The 18,195-nt window shown below is 42.7% G+C and overlaps 1 long non-coding RNA gene across 2 annotated transcripts; it reads left to right on the top strand.

The window, feature by feature from the left end:
- The first annotated feature begins 10,428 nt into the window (after positions 1 to 10,428).
- Positions 10,429 to 18,195, top strand: LOC148509425 (uncharacterized). 2 transcript variants are annotated; one of them, XR_015869438.1, is made up of 3 exons: positions 10,429 to 10,681; positions 12,662 to 12,751; positions 16,532 to 18,195. It is a non-coding gene; the product is annotated as an uncharacterized LOC148509425 (long non-coding RNA). The 2 variants fall into 2 exon arrangements; XR_015869437.1 differs by having other exon boundaries at positions 12,665 to 12,751.

The following is an 18,195-nucleotide window of genomic DNA, read 5'->3' on the forward strand; positions in this document are numbered from 1 at the left end:
GGGAAGGGGGCTGTGTGGAGGAGGGAAGGGGACTGTGTGGTGGAGGGAAGGGGGCTGTGTGGTGGAGGGAAGGGGGCTGTGTGGAGGAGGGAAGGGGGCTGTGTGGAGGAGGGAAGGGGGCTGTGTGGTGGAGGGAAGGGGGCTGTATGGAGGAGGGGAGGGGGCTGTGTGGAGGAGGGAAGGAGAATGTGCACAGATAGAGGAGGGAAGGGTAGTGTGTGGTGGAGGGAAGGGGACTGTGTGGCGGAGGGGAGTGGGTTGTATGTGCACAGATAGAGGAGGGAAGGGTAGTGTGTGGAGGAGGGGAGGGGGCTGTGTGGAGGAGGGGAGGAGGCTGTGTGGAGGAGGGAAGGGGACTGTGTGGTGGAGGAAAGGAGAATGTGCACAGATAGAGGAGGAAAGGGTAGTGTGTGGAGGAGGGGAGGGGCTGTGTGATGGAGGGAAGGGGGCTGTGTGGGGGAGGGGGCTGTATGTGCACAGATGGAGGAGGGAAGGGGACCAGTGTTTGCACAGATGGAGGAGGGAAGGGGGCTGTGTGTGTACAGATGGAGCAGGGAAGGGGGCTGTGTGTGTACAGATGGAGCAGGGAAGGGGGCTGTGTGTGTACAGATGGAGCAGGGAAGGGGACTGGTGTGTGTACAGATGGAGCAGGGAAGGGGACTGGTGTGTGTACAGATGGAGCAGGGAAGGGGGCTGTGTGTGTACAGATGGAGCAGGGAAGGGGGCTGTGTGTGTACAGATGGAGCAGGGAAGGGGGCTGTGTGTGTACAGATGGAGCAGGGAAGGGGGCTGTGTGTGTACAGATGGAGCAGGGAAGGGGACTGGTGTGTGTACAGATGGAGCAGGGAAGGGGACTGGTGTGTGTACAGATGGAGCAGGGAAGGGGGCTGTGTGTGTACAGATGGAGCAGGGAAGGGGGCTGTGTGTGTACAGATGGAGCAGGGAAGGGGGCTGTGTGTGTACAGATGGAGCAGGGAAGGGGGCTGTGTGTGTACAGATGGAGCAGGGAAGGGGGCTGTGTGTGTACAGATGGAGCAGGGAAGGGGGCTGTTTGTGTACAGATGGAGCAGGGAAGGGGGCTGTATGTGTACAGATGGAGCAGGGAAGGGGGCTGTATGTGTACATGCTTATTCTGGTTAGACATTTGTCATTGGTTCTGTAACCAATTATTTGGAAACCCCCCATTCAAAATCCTGCGTTTGCCACTGATATATATATATACAAATTACAGTTAAGCAACCTGTAGCTCTCCAGTTGTTGTGGAACTACAAGTCCCAGCATTACCTGTCAGCCTCTGTGGCTCTTCAGTTGTAGAGATATTTTACTATGTACACAAGCCTGTGTATGAGATTACATTGCAAACTGGTTTGTCACACCTGATGTTATCAGTTTTGGTTTGTTCTTTGGACTTTTTGTAACTATATAACTCGCACACAGCCATTAGAGGGGCATTATCAGTTTATTACAGTTATTTTTAGGCCATAACTATTTATTATATTCATGGGACTTTATTCATTATTTCTGTGGAAATATATCAGTTTACAGTATCATACCCATCAGAAGGTAGAAAGGATGTTTAAACCCAAAATACTATATAGCTTTTTACATGTATTATTAATTAGTAAAATAACAGTGCACCATATACACCCATCAGCCATAACATTAAAACCACCTTCTTAATATTGTGTAGGTCCCTCTCCTGCCGCCAAAACAGCTCTGACACATCGAGGCAGGGACTCCCAAGATGTGAATAAAGGACCCAAGGTGTCCCAGCAGAACATTGCCCAGAGCTGCAGAGTATCTCACTGCCTCCGCCGGCTTGTCTTTTTCTCATAGTGCATCCTGCTCCTTGTCAGCTTCCTGCAACGCGTTTCACACAATACGTACTTTTTCAATGCTCCTCGTATATAGGGCATTAAATGCATTGTGGGAGGCTGACAAGCACCATGACTGCACGACCCCTAAACTGACGATACTTAATCAAGAAAAAAGCTACTAAATTGTTACACAATGTTTTTCATTGATGTGTATTAAAGTTACAATGGTTTTGCTGCAGGACACATAACACACATCAGCGCTCGTCTTTTTCGCAATACACTTACCAATTACCTGACATCAGCTGCTTCATTAACATTCAAAGCAGGTCTGCAGTCCAAATCACATTACACCTTTTTCCATTGCTCCATGGTCCAGTTCTGAGGCTCACATGCCCATTGTAGGCACTTTCAGCGGTGGACAGGGATGATGATGGGCACTCTGACTGGTCAGCGGCTGCGCAGCCCCATATGCAGCAAGCTGCGACTCTCTGTGTGTTCTGACACCTTTCTGTCATAGCCAGCATGAACTTTTTCAGCAATTTGTGCTACAGTAGATCATCTGTGGGTTTAGGCCATAGGGCTAGCCTTCTTTCCCCACACGCATCAATGAGCTTTGGGCACCCATAACCCTGTCGCAGGTTTACCAGTTGTCCTTCCTTGGACCACTTCTGGTAGGTACTAACCACTGCCAGGGGAGCTGAGAGGGGGGAGAGCAGGTACTAAATACCTGGGCCCGCGTATCCTGGAGTGGCCCAGCGGGGACCCGGGTCCGACGCCGCTCCTCCCTGTCAGCAGAGCAGCCCAGCAGCTGCTGCTGTGTGCTGGGCTGCAAAGGGAGACTGCTTGCTGCTACAGAGCAGCAGCAGCAGTCTCCTCTGCCTGTGAGGGGAGGAGCGATCATCCTGATTGCGCCCACCCTGGATTTGCGCTGGGCTGACGAGCTCACCGCACCCCCCCCTCCCCAGCGTGCAGCACTGCAACTAGGTTTTTTTTTTCCTGAAGGGGGGCGTGGCCACGCCTCCCACAATTAGGCCATGCCACTTCACCCAGGCCGGCCCTGACCACTGCATGCCAGGAACACCCCACAAGACCTGCCATTTTGGAGATGCTCTGTCAGTCATCTAGCCATTACAATTTGGCACCTGTCAAAGTCGCTCATATAACCCACCTCTTGTCAGGTGCCATTGTAACGAGATATTCAGTGTTATTCACTTCACACATGTCAGTGGTTCTAAATGTTATGGCTGATCGGTGTATATATTGTACTTTTATTATTTTCCAGTCCTCTGCTCTGAATGATTTTTTTTTTCATGGGGCCTATTTATCAAACTAGAAAACACATTCAGTCCTACATAGGTGACAGTTTTATTTGGACTCCCACATTTTTATTACCAAGGCCATTTACCAAGGGGATAGCGCACCAGATATTCCCCGCTTAACAACCACAAAACCAATTCCCATAGCTGCATACGGTGACTGCGTAAAGCCCCATTTACCAAGCTCCAAAACGCTCAGCTTCAGATGTCACCAGCGATTACAGCCTGTGGGTCGCATTATCGCAAAATACCGCAAATATCTTCAGAGAGGGATCCGATGGCCGACAAGAAAATAAACTTATCGGAGCACATCAGCTGATGTTTATAAATCAGCCACTATTTGCTAATGTAAGTTAGACAATAAAAACAAAATGTCTGGTGATTGATTTTCTGAAATTGGAAATTTTAAATATATTTCTTTATTGAAGCATCAATCTTAGAGAAATAAGATTGGATATATAAACATGTAGTACTTCAGCCATACAAAGTGCTAGTTATTTCAAGAACAGGACTTGGATTCTGCTATTGTAACTATTAATGCTAAATGCAGTGCTGCCATCTAGTGTGCATAAATGAGTATTAAAGAGTAATTTATTCAACTTAACTTTTTCCACAACCACAAATCAAGACTGTGCGACATTGAAAGTGAGTGAGGGGATAGGGGGAGGGGGTGGTCCAATGCAGGAGCCATTATCAAGAACCACAGTCAAAGATATTGCAGTTTGTCATTGGTCCACCCGTTCTCCCATTCTGTATTATATGACTCATTTACATATTAGACATGGTCATCGCAAGTGGCGGTGTTGCCACCATCAAAAATGCCTTACGATGGTTTATCCATCAACGGTTATTTAGTGCACATGCACGGTAGAAGCCGGAATATTCGTGTATGTGCAATGGATCTGTGCCACAGTTATAGCTGCTGGATGTCCGCAGCTGTTATTAAACCTGCATGTGCATGGTCCCCTGTGTGCTGCTCACTAACAGGAGGGGAGAGAGACTAAGGGGAATATTTACTAAAGTGAGAGTTTTTAAAAGTGGAGAAGTTGCCCATAGCAACCAATCAGATTCTACTTCATATTTAACTCGCACCTTCTAGAAGATAATAGCTAGAATCTGATTGGTTGCTATGGGCAACATCTCCACTTTTAAAAACTCTCACTTTAGCAAATTTACCCCTGAGTGTAAGCTGCATGATTGACCTTCGGGTACTGTAGAGCTGGGCACAATGGAGAAATACACCATTACCCACAGGGCGCTGGACATTAACAGCAGATAGACAAAATCCGGAGGTCATACATGAGAGGATAATTGGGGAAATGTACTAAGCCGTGGAGCGTGATTAAGTGGAGAGTGATTAAGTACCAATCAATCAGTTCCTAAATGTAATTTTTCAAACACAAAAAAAAAGAGAAGGGAAAAAGGGGAATTTTAGAAAAAATTAAATGCACAGGATCTATTATAGCTTGATTTAGTAGGTGATTGTGGTATACCAACAGTATAAATGAAATCATAAGATAAAGAAATCTCTTTATCAGGTAAATCACAAAATATCAAATATATTACTATATTATATTTTGTTTTGCACAGGCAAAACAGGAAAGACAATTCTGTTTGTGGGGCACTCTTATAGTATTATTTATGGCAATATGACAAAAATGATCAATTTTAAATGTTACATTTTTTTTATACCTTATAAAAAAATTTTGTATGTGAATCATGATATATCATAAATGACAATAACAAATATAGGCCCTGATTCAGAGCCAGACGCTCTGACCAGAGCACTCGCTCTGAATCAGGGCCCACCTCCATTAATATGGAGCGTCCTCCTGGACGCTCGTATAGCTGTGGGTCACCACCCACAGCATATACGAGCGTGGAGAATGATGGTCGCGATGGTCTTGACCATCGCGACCATCGGAACTGCGAGTAAAAGCCTGCGGTTGGGATTTTCAACCGCAAGGCCAGGAGTGATTTTGGCTCTATCAGAGCTAAAATAACTCCCACTGACATCACTAGTGATGTCAGTGGGGCCGGCTTCAGACAGTAGGCGTTCCCTTGGGAACGTCTCCGTCTGGCAGGCACACCCCCAGCACGCCCACCAAAGGGGGCGTGCTGTCAGTCACCATCGACAGCACGCCCCCTTTGATGAGACACTCCGAGCGAAGGAAAGTGCTTCGCTCGTCGGGTCTCGCACATGCGCACGACGGAGCTCCCTCCGTCGTGCGCATGCGCAGTGGGGACCATCAACCCACTTGCGAGCGGACAGCCGCTCGCGAGTGGGTCTGAATGACCCCCATAATGTCTCAATACATGCAATAAAAAACGTCTATAGGTGAAAATATTAAAGAAAAGCAGTTATAATTATTAAATACACTGCCAAATAAATATACACTGTACCAGTGTGATAAGGAAGCACACGCGGTTAATTCATGATGAAATTTTAGTGTATCCTGTCCCAGGTAATTTCGTCAGAGGAACTGGTACAAAACATGTTAGATCAGTATTGTAATGATCCCACAGCTAGTTTGCAAATAGATCCACACCATTTATTAAATAGATAATGGTTAATTAACCACAAAACATAATTCTCCCAATGAATATGACATAGATCTAGGATTTAGTTGTGCACACAAGTCCATATGATAAAATCACATGGATTAAAATATACATGTATTAGAAATTGATACCAATATTAGTGCAATGTGTACCACTATTTGGTTAATGTTGACCTTTCAATCTATTGTTTGTTTTAACATACGTGATGTTATTCCTACGTATTTCATACCACATGAGTATAGAATACAGTAGATTAAATTTTTACTGCGACAGTTCACATAGTGTTTTAAATGGACTTCCTCTCCAAACTTATCTTTGAAGTTTTTGATGTTACTGATATGGTCACAAATTTTGCAACTCCCACAGGGATAAGTCCCTATCACTGATGATTTCTTAGTAGGGTACTTAGTATAATGACTCCTTACTAGGTGATCTTTTAGATTCATGGATCTTCTCCAGCTCATGGCAACTGTTTTGTCCAACTTGGCTGCGAGATCCGAATCAGTGAGAAGGATAGGCCAATGTTTTTGTATCTAATTTTTTATATTTCTTTCCAATTTTTACAAAAGTTGCCAACAAATCTAATTTTATCAGATTTTATTTTCTTTGTTTTTTCATAGATCAGACTATCTCTTTTGGTATGAGATGCAAAGTCACGAGCTTTCTTTATAGTTTTGCCACTATATCCCCTCTCTTTCAAACGTTTGACCAGGTCTAAACTTTTGGTTTGATATGTACTGTTGTCTGAACAGTTTCTCCTAAGTCTTAAGAATTCCCCTTTAGGGATGTTCTCCAAAGTGGGAGGAAAATGTGAACTAGAATGGTGCAGCAAGCTATTGGTTGCTGTTTGTTTCCTGAAAAGTTCTGTAGCTATCATATTTTCATCATCCTTGTATATCCTCTAGTCCAAAAATGATATACTGGTGGAACTGGCCTCATATGTGAATTTCAAATTTATCACATTGGTGTTTAGGATATTCATGAATTGATGTAATTGATCAAGATTACCTTCCCAGATGACCAGTATGTCATCTATAAATCGAAGCCATGTGGTAGCATATTTGGTTAAGTGATCATTTTCTTCACAAAAAACTACCTCCGGCTCCCACCAGCCTAGAAACAGATTAGCATACGTGGGGGCACAAGCTGCCCCCATCGCAGTGCCTGTGGTTTGCAAAAAGAACTGATCATTGAAAGTAAAGTAATTTTTGTACAATACAAAATGAAGAAGTCTTAGGAGAAATTTGTGAAAATCATTCAGGCCTTCTATCATCAGGAAGTATCTTATAGCAGCTATACCATCATCATGATTTATGCTTGTATACAACGACTCTACATCTATACTGACTAATAAGTTGTTTTCATTTAGTCGGATGTCATTGATCTTCTTTAATACATCAGTGGTATCTTGTATATAAGAATAGAGTCCTGTGACATGATGACGTAAATGTGTATCAATAAAGATACTTGCCTTCTCCGAAATGCTGCCTATACCCGCCACTATTGGCCTTCCCGGGGGTGTACTCAGATTTTTGTGTACTTTTGGGAGTAGGTAAAATGTAGGAATTTTTGGATTATCAATCGACAAGAATTCCAGCTCCTGTTTTGTAATCACCCCATCTTGGGCAGCTCTTTTGACAATGTTCATGTAGTTATCCATGAAGTTGTCCGTGGGGTTCAATAGTAGCTTGGTATAGCAGTACTTATCGTCCAGTTGTCGCTTGGCTTCTTTAATGTATAAATCAATGGGCCATAGAACGATATTGCCGCCCTTGTCCGACGGTTTGATAATAACATCAGACATAGCTTTAAGTTCATTTATGGCCTTTCTTTCCTCCCAGGTCAGGTTACCTAAGTGGGTATAGCATTTCTGCTTTTTATAAATGTCATCAAATTCCCTGGAGACAAGATTCATAAAGACCTTCACTTCTGGACATACAGTCAGGTCCATAAATATTGGGACATTGACAGAATTTTCATATTTTGGCCTCTATTCACCACCACAATGGCTTTGAAATGAAACAGACAAGATGTGCTTTAACTGCAGACTTTCAGATTTAATTTGAGGGTAATTACATCCAAATCAGGTAAACGGTGTAGGAATTACAACGGTTTCTATATGTGCCTCCCACTTTTTAAGGGGCCAAAAGTAATGGGACAAACTAAACAATCCTAAATCTAACTTTCACTTTTTAATACTTTGTTGCAAATCCTTTACAGGCAATTACAGCCTGAAGTCTGGAATGCATAGACATCACCAGTTGCTGGGGTTCATCCCTGGTGATGCTCTGCCAGGCCTCTACTGCAAATGTCTTCCGTTCCTGCTTGTTCTTGGGGCATTTTCCATTCAGTTTTGTCTTCATCAAGTGAAATGCATGCTCAATCGGATTCAGGTCAGGGGATTGACTTGGCCATTGCATAACATTCCACTTTTTAGCCTTAAAAAACTCTTTGGTTGCTTTTGCAGTATGCTTCGGGTCATTGTCCATCTGCACTGTGAAGCGCCGTCTAATGAGTTCTGAAACATTTGACTGAATATGAGCATATAATATTGCCCGAAACACTTCAGAATTCATTCTGCTGCTTTTGTCAGCAGTCACATCATCAATAAATACAAGGGAACCAGTTCCATTGGCAGCCATACATGCCCACGCCATGACACTACCACCACCATGCTTCACTGATGAGGTGGTATGTTTTGGATCATGAGCAGTTCCTTTCCTTCTCTTCTCTTCCCATCACTCTGATACAAGTTGATCTTTGTCTCATCTGTCCATAGGATGTTGTTCCAGAACTGTAATGGCTTTTTTAGATGTTGTTTGGCAAACTCTAATCTGGTCTTCCTGTTTTTGTGGCTCACCAATGGTTTGCATCTTGTGGTGAACCCTCTATATTCACTCTTGTGAAGTCTTCCCTTGATTGTTGACTTTGACATATACATCTACCTCCTGGAGAGTGTTCTTGATTTGGCCAACTGTTGTGAAGGGGTATTTCTTCACCAGGGAAATAATTATTCTGTCATCCACTACAGTTGTTTTCCGTGGTCTTCCGGGTCTTTTGGTGTTGCTGAGCTCTCCGGTACGTTCTTTCTTTTTAAGAATGTTCCAAACAGTTGATTTGGCCACACCTAATGATTTTGCTATCTCTCTGATGGGTTTGTTTTGATTTTTCAGCCTAATGATGGCTTGCTTCACTGATAGTGACATCTCTTTGGATCTCATATTGAGAGTTGACAGCAACTGATTCCAAATGCAAATGTCATACCTAGAATCAACTCCAGACCTTTTACCTGCTTAATTGATAATGAAATAACGAGGGAATAGCCCACACCTGTCCATGAAATAGCTTTTGAGTTGATAGTCCCATTATTTTTGGCCCCTTAAAAAGTGGGAGGCAAATATTGAAACTGTTGTAATTCCTACACCGTTCACCCAATTTGGATGTAATTACCCTCAAAGTAAATCTGAAAGTCTGCAGTTAAAGAACATCTTGTTTGTTTCATTTCAAAACCATTGTGGTGGTGAATAGAGGCAAAATCTGAAAATTCTGTCAATGTCCCAATATTTATGGACCTGACCGTACATAATCCTGTGGCCAAATATTACAGTTCATCAGATACAGACTTTTCTGAAACAGAAGGCACACAAGAATCATCAGTGATAGGGACTTATCCCTGTGGGAGTTGCAAAATTTGTGACAATATCAGTAACATCAAAAACTTCAAAGATAAGTTTGGAGAGGAAGTCCATTTAAAACACTATGTGAACTGTCGCAGTAAAAATGTAGTCTACTGTATTCTATGCTCATGTGGTATGAAATACGTAGGAATAACATCACGTATGTTAAAACAAAGAATACTTGAGCATATTAGACATGCAGAATCAGATAGGGCCAAGATGAAACAGCTTACTACAGTACCCAGGCATTTTTATTTTAAACATGGCGCTTCAAGCAAAGACCTTAGAGTATATGGCCTAGAAGTTTTGAACTTGGGCATCAGAGGAGGAGACGTTATGAAGGAACTTTTGAAAAAAGAAAGCTATTGGACATTCAGATTGGGCAGTATTGCCCCCAACGGGATGAATGAAAATATCAATTTTAGTGCCTTTATATGAATAAGCGTTGTAATTTTTGATTATACTTTTTCTGGTTCCTGCTACTATTATTCTGGAAAATAACAATTTTATAACTATTCTGACCCAAACAAAAGTTTATTCAGCCTTATTCACGTTTATATTATCTAGTTTAGGATGGTAGGAGTGGGAGGTATATTATTATATACCTCATTTAGTATAATTAACTGAAATAAATATTTGATATACACAGTATCGTATAATTTATCATAAAGATATAAAGGAGGACTTTGATCATTCTTATTATTATTTTCACATTATAAAATTTATATGTCTATTTCTCCAATTCTTTTTATGTTAAGATAATTTATATCCTATAATCATTAATTAGATTCTACTCTGCATACTTTTTCCTAACTCCTATGCCATTTCTACAATACTATATATGCAGGATTACCAACTTATTCCTGCTGATCATTGTTGGATTGGCTGAGAGATATGTCAATAACTTATCCAGACTGATGATTGGTTTAGATATATGTATGCTATGATAGGTTCTATGTTATGTCAATTGCTTCTAAGTGATTTCTTATTGGTTACAGCAAGGGTTAAAACAAGAGAGTGAGACCCATTTGCTTAGGTGTCTCGTTGTGAGCAAGCCTATTTGGGGAAACGCGCGTCAACCAACCCGTTTTATCTCTGACCACGGAGCCGCTCAAACTGACCGCTAATAGTCTCCCGTTCCCACTGCCTCAGATGGGGTCTCACAGGAGCTGATACGGACGGCAGTGAGTCATTTCCCGTCACGTCCAGGGGACTGGAGAGACACAGCTGATTACAGCTGACAGGCAGCAGATACGGACACTTGGAAATTTAACACTGCATCAATGTGAACAGACTGGGCTATGTACAGGTATTATCTTTTCTTTTTCTAAGGTGGCGACCTGACTGATCCGGGTGCACTTGATTTCTGCTATACCATTTTGGCATCAGAGTTCACTTAACTCCCGATATATGGATCTTTAACAACCCACCGTTACTCTTTATGTTCTATGGATACCAGCCCCCTACTCTCTCATCACCTGTCCAATGCCAGGCAGAAGGTACAACAAGTGAAAGTAGAAGTGGGGGAGAACTAGGTGTCCTACTCTAACTTATTCTACAAGTGAATCCTGTACTTTATTGAATTATCTATGCCTAGAATCTATTATATTGAGGAACACATGCTGATGATTATTATGAGATACTTATATGTGTAAAAGGTTATCTGCCTTGTTGACGTATTATACATATGGTGGAATCTAGATATCTCTTTTTGTGTCTTTGCTTCACGGAGGATTGATAGATTGAAAGGTCAACATTAACCAAATAGTGGTACACATTGCACTAATATTGGTATCAATTTCTAATACATGTATATTTTAATCCATGTGATTTTATCATATGGACTTGTGTGCACAACTAAATCCTAGATCTATGTCATATTCATTGGGAGAATTATGTTTTGTGGTTAATTAACCATTATCTATTTAATAAATGGTGTGGATCTATTTGCAATCTAGCTGTGGGATCATTACAATACTGATCTAACATGTTTTGTACCAGTTCCTCTGACGAAATTACCTGGGACAGGATATACTAAAATTTCATACATGAATTAACCGCGTGTGCTTCCTTATCACACTGGTACAGTGTATATTTCTTTGGCAATGTATTTAATAATTATAACTGCTTTTCTTTAATATTTTTGCCTATAGACGTTTTTTATTGCATGTATTGAGACATTATGGGCCTGATTCAGACCCACTCGCGAGCGGCTGTCCGCTCGCAAGTGGGTCGATGGTGTGCACTGCGCATGCGCATGATGGAGGGAGCTCCGTCGTGTACATGTGCGAGATGCGACGAGCGAAGGACTTTCCTTCGCTCGTTGTGTCTGATCAAAGGGGGCGTGCTGTCGATGTCGATTGACAGCACGCCCCCTTTGGTGGGCATGCCGGGGGCGTGCCTGCCAGACGGAGGCGTTCCCAAGGGAACGCCTACCGTCAGAAGCCAGCCCCACTGACATCACTAGTGATGTCAGTGGGAGTGATTTTGGCTCCGACAGAGCCAAAATCACTCCTGGCCTTGCGGTTGAGAAACTCAACCGCAGGCTTCTGCTCGCACTGGCGATGGTCGCGATGGTCAAGACCATCGCGACCATCATCCTGCACGCTCGTATAGGCTGTGGGTGTTGACCCACAGCTATACGAGCGTCCAGGAGGACACTCCATATTTATGGAGGTGGGCCCTGATTCCGAGCGTGCGCTCTGGTCAGAGCGTCCGGCTCTGAATCAGGGCCTATATTTGTTATTGTCGTTTATGATATATCATGAGTCACATACAAAAAATTTTTTATAAGGTATGTTCTTATTAAAAGTTATGTTTTAAAATTTTAAATTTATCATTTTTGTCATATTGCCATAAATAATACTATAAGAGTGCCCCACAAACGGTATTGTCTTTCCCGTTTTGCCTGTGCAAAACAAAATATAATATTTTTCAAACACAGCCTGTCACATGACAGTTAGAAGCTGATTGGTTGGTTGGAGCTGATTGGTACTTTATCTCTCTACTTTATCACTCTCAAAGGCATCTCTCTGTCCCAGCATAACATACCAGTGTTCTGCTTTGAGAATGTGCTGTGTGCTGTCCTGCTTCTGGTACGCACCTCTGCTGTTCCTTTATCTCGGCACCTGACATACATGGTTTTGTGGCTGTTGATACTTTAGTCAGTGTAACCTGTCTGATCTCCCATTACTGACCCAGCCTATCTCCTGACCATTCTTCCCTGTCTGGGACCCAGGCCTTTGGCTCATTTCCCATACTCTGCCCAACATGTCCTTTGCTGTTTCAGCAGCTGCCTAATGGGAAGAACCTTGGGGCTGTGATCTGTGGATGTCTGCACATGGAGCCCATCACCCCGGGTGTAGACCCCACATCTCAGGTAAGCCAGAGTAATAGCATCACAGGGGGTCTACTCTCCCAGCTAACACCCACAGTCTATTATACTGTACATGTCTCTCTGTCCATGTTTTATTTAGAATATTGGGAGAATTGATACATTTTCTTCCTCATTAGCTTTCCATTGTAGCTGTTAATATCTGTTTCAGTATTCTCTATAGCTGTCTATAGTCTACTGTCAGGGACCTCAGTAAGTATAATACAAAAGGAGATGAAAAAAAGCTGATGTACCAAATTGGCGCAAAGATAGAAATCGTGTCGGTTACATAATGTCATTGTGAAATGTACAGTATACTGTGTATTTATACGGGATCGGTTCGAATTCTGACCCTAACCCCCCTGTAAGTGCCTAAACCTATCCCCCCCTTCCTCGCAGCCTAAGCCTAAGTCTCCCAGGGGGGGAGCCTAAACCTAAGTCTCCCGGGGCGGTGCCTAACCCTAACCTTCCCTGGGGGTGCCTAACCCTAACCCTCCCTTCCCCAGTCTAAACCTAACCCTCCCAATGGGGGTGCCTAACCCTAAGTCCCCTAACTTAACCCTCCCTCCCCGCGGCTGCCCTACCTTCGATCGGTATGCCGGGCGTCGGGCTCCCGGCATAGGTAAAATGACAGGCGTTGGGATTTCAATACCTGTCATTAGACCCCTGCCGGGATTAGATAGTCATGAAGCCGGAAGTCGGCATTTCAACCGTCGGCTTCCTGACTGCATGCCAGTTACACTGCCCAGACAGAGTCACATATCTTATGTATGAATGTGTCATTCCACTGTGTGAACATTCAATTACTAGAATGATCTGTGACATAAGTTACCATAAGTGGATGACTATGTTGCTAACAATATGGACAAATGTAATTACTGATATATCAGATCTGATTACCTCATTTATAGGTAAGTATAATAAGTATAATTGAAGAAACAATACATTTTTTGTTTGCAACTTTTACTGTTTCATAGCCATCAGGGGTGTTTAAAGAGACGTGGGTGCAGTATATTCTGGCTTAGGCCCGTATTCAATTAGAGGCGAAAAGCTGCGATCGATTTAAAGTTTTTGCCAATGCGTGGTTTTCACCAGTTTCCATAGTATCGCCCCATTCAATTCCAGGACATTTTCGCCTAGGTGAAAACTCCATAGGCAAAAACAGCCAAAAAAGTATCTCAACCTAAAGGCAGGAGAAATCCCTATTTTTGAGTAAAAATGTAGGGACTTGATTCAAACCCCTCGCCCCCCCCCCCCCCCCAATGACTAGTTAGGCAAAACACATAATTATCTTAATACCCAATAAAAAAGAGTCGAAATGCATTGGAAGAGGAGGGATATCACAGGACCTATCCAGAACAATTGTGGGACAGATGTGGACCGATAGCTGAGGTTTTACCTGGGTCAAACAACATCTTTCCAGTTATTACACGCATCTGTTACTCTGGATTCTGGTAGGAGGCCAACTTCACCTGTGACAAATGATGTACCTGTTGTATGTTTAAGGAAGGCTCATTGCTTTTTGAGCAACTTCCTTCATTGTGTTGGATTTATATTTGTCATTTCTTTCTTTCTAAATAAATGTGCCTTTTAGTCTAAGCACTTTAGAGAAACAGATCATTTATATGGTACGGGTTGTTTGCCTTACAAATAAGAATTCTGTTGTAAGGTATTGAGTGGAAGAATACATTACAATCTGCAGTAGATTTTTTTTACCTTTTTTTCTTACATGTCACAACATATATGTACAGTATTATATCTCAACACCATTTGGAAGTGAAATATCAAGAATAAGACTTCATGTGATACATAAAAGCTAAGTATCTTCAGTGTGTATTTTGAACGGGCGCTAAGGTGGGGCATCCTATCTACATTGTTCTATAATATAGGAGGTGCCCCTTCAGAGATGGCGCTCGGCGGCGGGAGCCTCCATTGTCTCCCATAGTTCTTCCCCTGCCTGGGACACCAACTTACAACTGTGCTCTGCGTTTGATATCGACTGGTTTGATACTTCTTACTTTATAACTACCGTATTGGGAGAATTTCTCATAGTACTCCGTTAAAGTTGTGCAATTAATCTGTGGGCAGCTAACATTATTGACGTGACAAACAATTAGACATAATAAAACAGGCTTCTTGTTCTTGTTAAAACACTTTTTATTTCATTTGAGCACAAATGTTGTTTCCAATTTTTAACTAATATATTTCACTGTGTACTGACTTAAACCAAACATTATGGAATCATTTTTTTTTTTTTAATGACTAATTAATATAAGTAATTTTTTTTATTTTCTATCTGTGCGCCTATTTGGTACAACAGCTTTTTTCTTCTCCTTTTGTATTAGATTTATATTGTTGTTTAGGCTGCACCCCCATATGTACTAGTTTGACAAAATATAATGGGGTATAACCAGAGTATTCCATTTTCTTAATATTATATCTCTGAATTATTTGTGTGTGTGCAGATATAAAACTCGTTTCCTCCTTACCTCAGTCACTATCTCTGATGGGTTACACTTTGAACATTGGCCAGAACACTGCAATTGGTATACCTAGATTGTACCTTACAACTTTCACTGCCACCACCAGTGATAATTACATAAAGGGACACCGGTGCACAAACATTCTATCACAATTGTGCACGCTCGGTGACTCAAACGCCCACGCAGTTCATTTGGATGCTCCCTGCAATTAATAATATTTATAGCGTAACCTTAGGTCTATCAGCCTCCTCAAAGACTTGGTACTGGAACATATATGAAAGACTTATAAAGAATATATTATTTACAACAGCCGTACAATGCTTAGTTATGAAAAATGTTACAAAGAAAATGGTTACAAGGTTACACGCATGTGTTGCAATTTCAAATAAAGAGGGAATAAATGGATCTTGTAAATGCTCTGGTTGAAGATGGAAGGTTTGATGGGATTATTTGGCTCGCAAGGCCACACAGACCAGCCTTGGCATACTCCGTTCCGACTTTACAGTTCATTCCTTAAGTGTGGATTAGACTTTGAGTGGCCTCTGACCTGACCTCTCACCTCTTCCCCATGACTCCACTTTGGGACCACCCTTTATTTCCCCCAGGATGTAGTGGCACCATAACCTCCCTCAGGCATGGGTTTACGACAGACCGATTTATGCATGTGTCTTTTGCTTTTATATGATGTGGTTTCCAGTTTTGGTACTGTGGGCCTGATTCAGACCCACTCGTGAGCGAGTCGATGTTTGGCCACTGCGCATGCACACGCCAGAGCCGGCTCCAACGTGCGAATGCACGAGACCCGGCTAACACTCCGTCGCTACAGGTCTCGCACCAAAGCGGGGCAGCTGTCGATTTTAATTGACAGCTTACCCAGTTTTGGAGGCGGGCGAGGGGGTGGCTTTCCAAACGGAGGCGTTCCCGATGGAACGCCTGCCGTTTGGGGGCGGCCCCACTGACATCACGAGTGATGTCAGTGGTGAGCTTCCTGCTCTGTTAAGAGCCAGAAGCTCACTGGGGCTTGCGGGAATGAGAACCTACCACCAGGGTCTCGTCGTAAACCGCGATGGTCGAAACCATCGCGACCATCACCTGGCCGCTCGTAATGGCTGTGGGTGGTTACCCACAGCTATGCGATTGGCCATGGGGCCGCACGTAAAAAAAAAAAAAACGCCCTGATTCAGAGCGAGCGCTCTTTCAGAGCGTCCGGCTCTGAATCAGGCCCTGTGTTTGCTTGTAGAACTTTTTCCATGTTATCTTTTTTTTATCAAATAAAAAAATGTTGTATTTTTTTTTTTTTTAGGGAATAAATCTACAGAGTTAACAGCGCCAATCTGTCTGGGAGGAACAAAAGGAAATGCAGCAAATGAAGGTTGCAAACATTAATGCAGACATTGATTACCCAGTCTAAACCCAAAACAAAATGGTGCTCATACCTTTTATGAGCTCACTCCCCTTATCGTGATGTCGTAATCAAGTCTCTGCTGACTGACTGACTAGCAAAGTAAATTTGGAACCATCGCAGTTACTGTTAACTCAAGTCCAAATAATTGTACATAACTCTCTTTATGTAATGACTACCTAACATAAGGGGTATTCACATTAACCTATTATTTTTGCTGCAATATAAGTGTAAATATGATGTTGTGAAAGGTTAGATACCTCATATCTCTGAAACCAAATATCCATAGGATTTCCAAATTGCACCACACCTGCGTATCGACTTCATACATTCAAATGCTGGGTACACACTGACAGATATATATCTGCTGCAAGTCAGCCAGTGTGTACCAGCGATATGTCTGTGAATGGCGTCGTTCACAGACATATTGCATTGGCTGTGCTGCATGGCCGATGGACAGATATGTCTGCAGACATATCTGTCCATCGGCAGGTGTGTACGGATGGTCTGCAGACCGCCCATATACACACAGCGGCAGCCGCGAGGAGGGGGGTGGGACACGCCCACCGGGACACGCCCCTGACCCGCCCCCCGGCTGCCGGGACCCGGTGCAGAATGCAGATGATGGTTGTTCAGTGTGTATGAAAGACCATCATCTGCAGATATTGTATATCTACAGATTACTCGATATGCAGATATATCTCTTAGGTGTGTACCCACCTTTACATGATTTTGCTCCCAGCTATTATGGAAATATTAATTTCACATCATAAACTAGATGAAAGGCTTATATCTGAATACTCTTGGTGGTTTCATTTCCTCCCACTGAGTTTGCTTCCTATACTGTAGCTGCAAAACACAGACAAAAGGCAATCTACATGTTCTGGAGTGTCCTGGTCCCAGAGCTATGCATTCTAATGACCACACAGGCTCACTAGTGCGTCCTGAGTGAAGTAACATGCTAATGAAACTTCCTATTAATCTGTGTACACAGATGTAATTTATTTAAATGCAGTGCCTGTGAGTCATAGTAGAATTAACATTCTATAGATAAGTGTGGGGCAAATTAACTTACAGCCATGGCCAAAAGTCTTGAGAATGACACAAGTATTGGTTTGCTGCTTCAGTGTTTTTAGACCTTTTTGTCAGATATTACTATGGTATACTGAAGTAAAATTACAAGCATTTCAGTGTGTCAAAGGCTGTTATTGACAATTACATTAAGTTTATGCAAAGAGTCAATATTTGCAATGCTGACCCTTCTTTTTCAAGACCTCTGCAATTCACCCTGGCATGCTGTCAATCAACTTCTCGGTCACATACTAACTGATGACCGCCCATTCTTGCCTAATCAATGCTTGGAGTTTGTCAGAATTTGTGGATTTTTGTTTGACCACCCACCTCTTGAGGAATGACCACAAGTTCTCAATGGTATTAATAGAAAATGGTCCAAGGAAAGCTTGGTAGATTGAGCTCAACCTGAATTGTTCATCACCAAACTGTTCTTGGATGGTTTGGAGAAGTTGCTCTTGGAGGATGTTTTGGTACCATTCTTTATTCATGGC

This window comes from Taudactylus pleione, unplaced genomic scaffold, assembly GCF_031769625.1.
Source record: "Taudactylus pleione unplaced genomic scaffold, aTauple2 ptg000327l, whole genome shotgun sequence".
Lineage (NCBI taxonomy): Eukaryota > Metazoa > Chordata > Amphibia > Anura > Myobatrachidae > Taudactylus > Taudactylus pleione.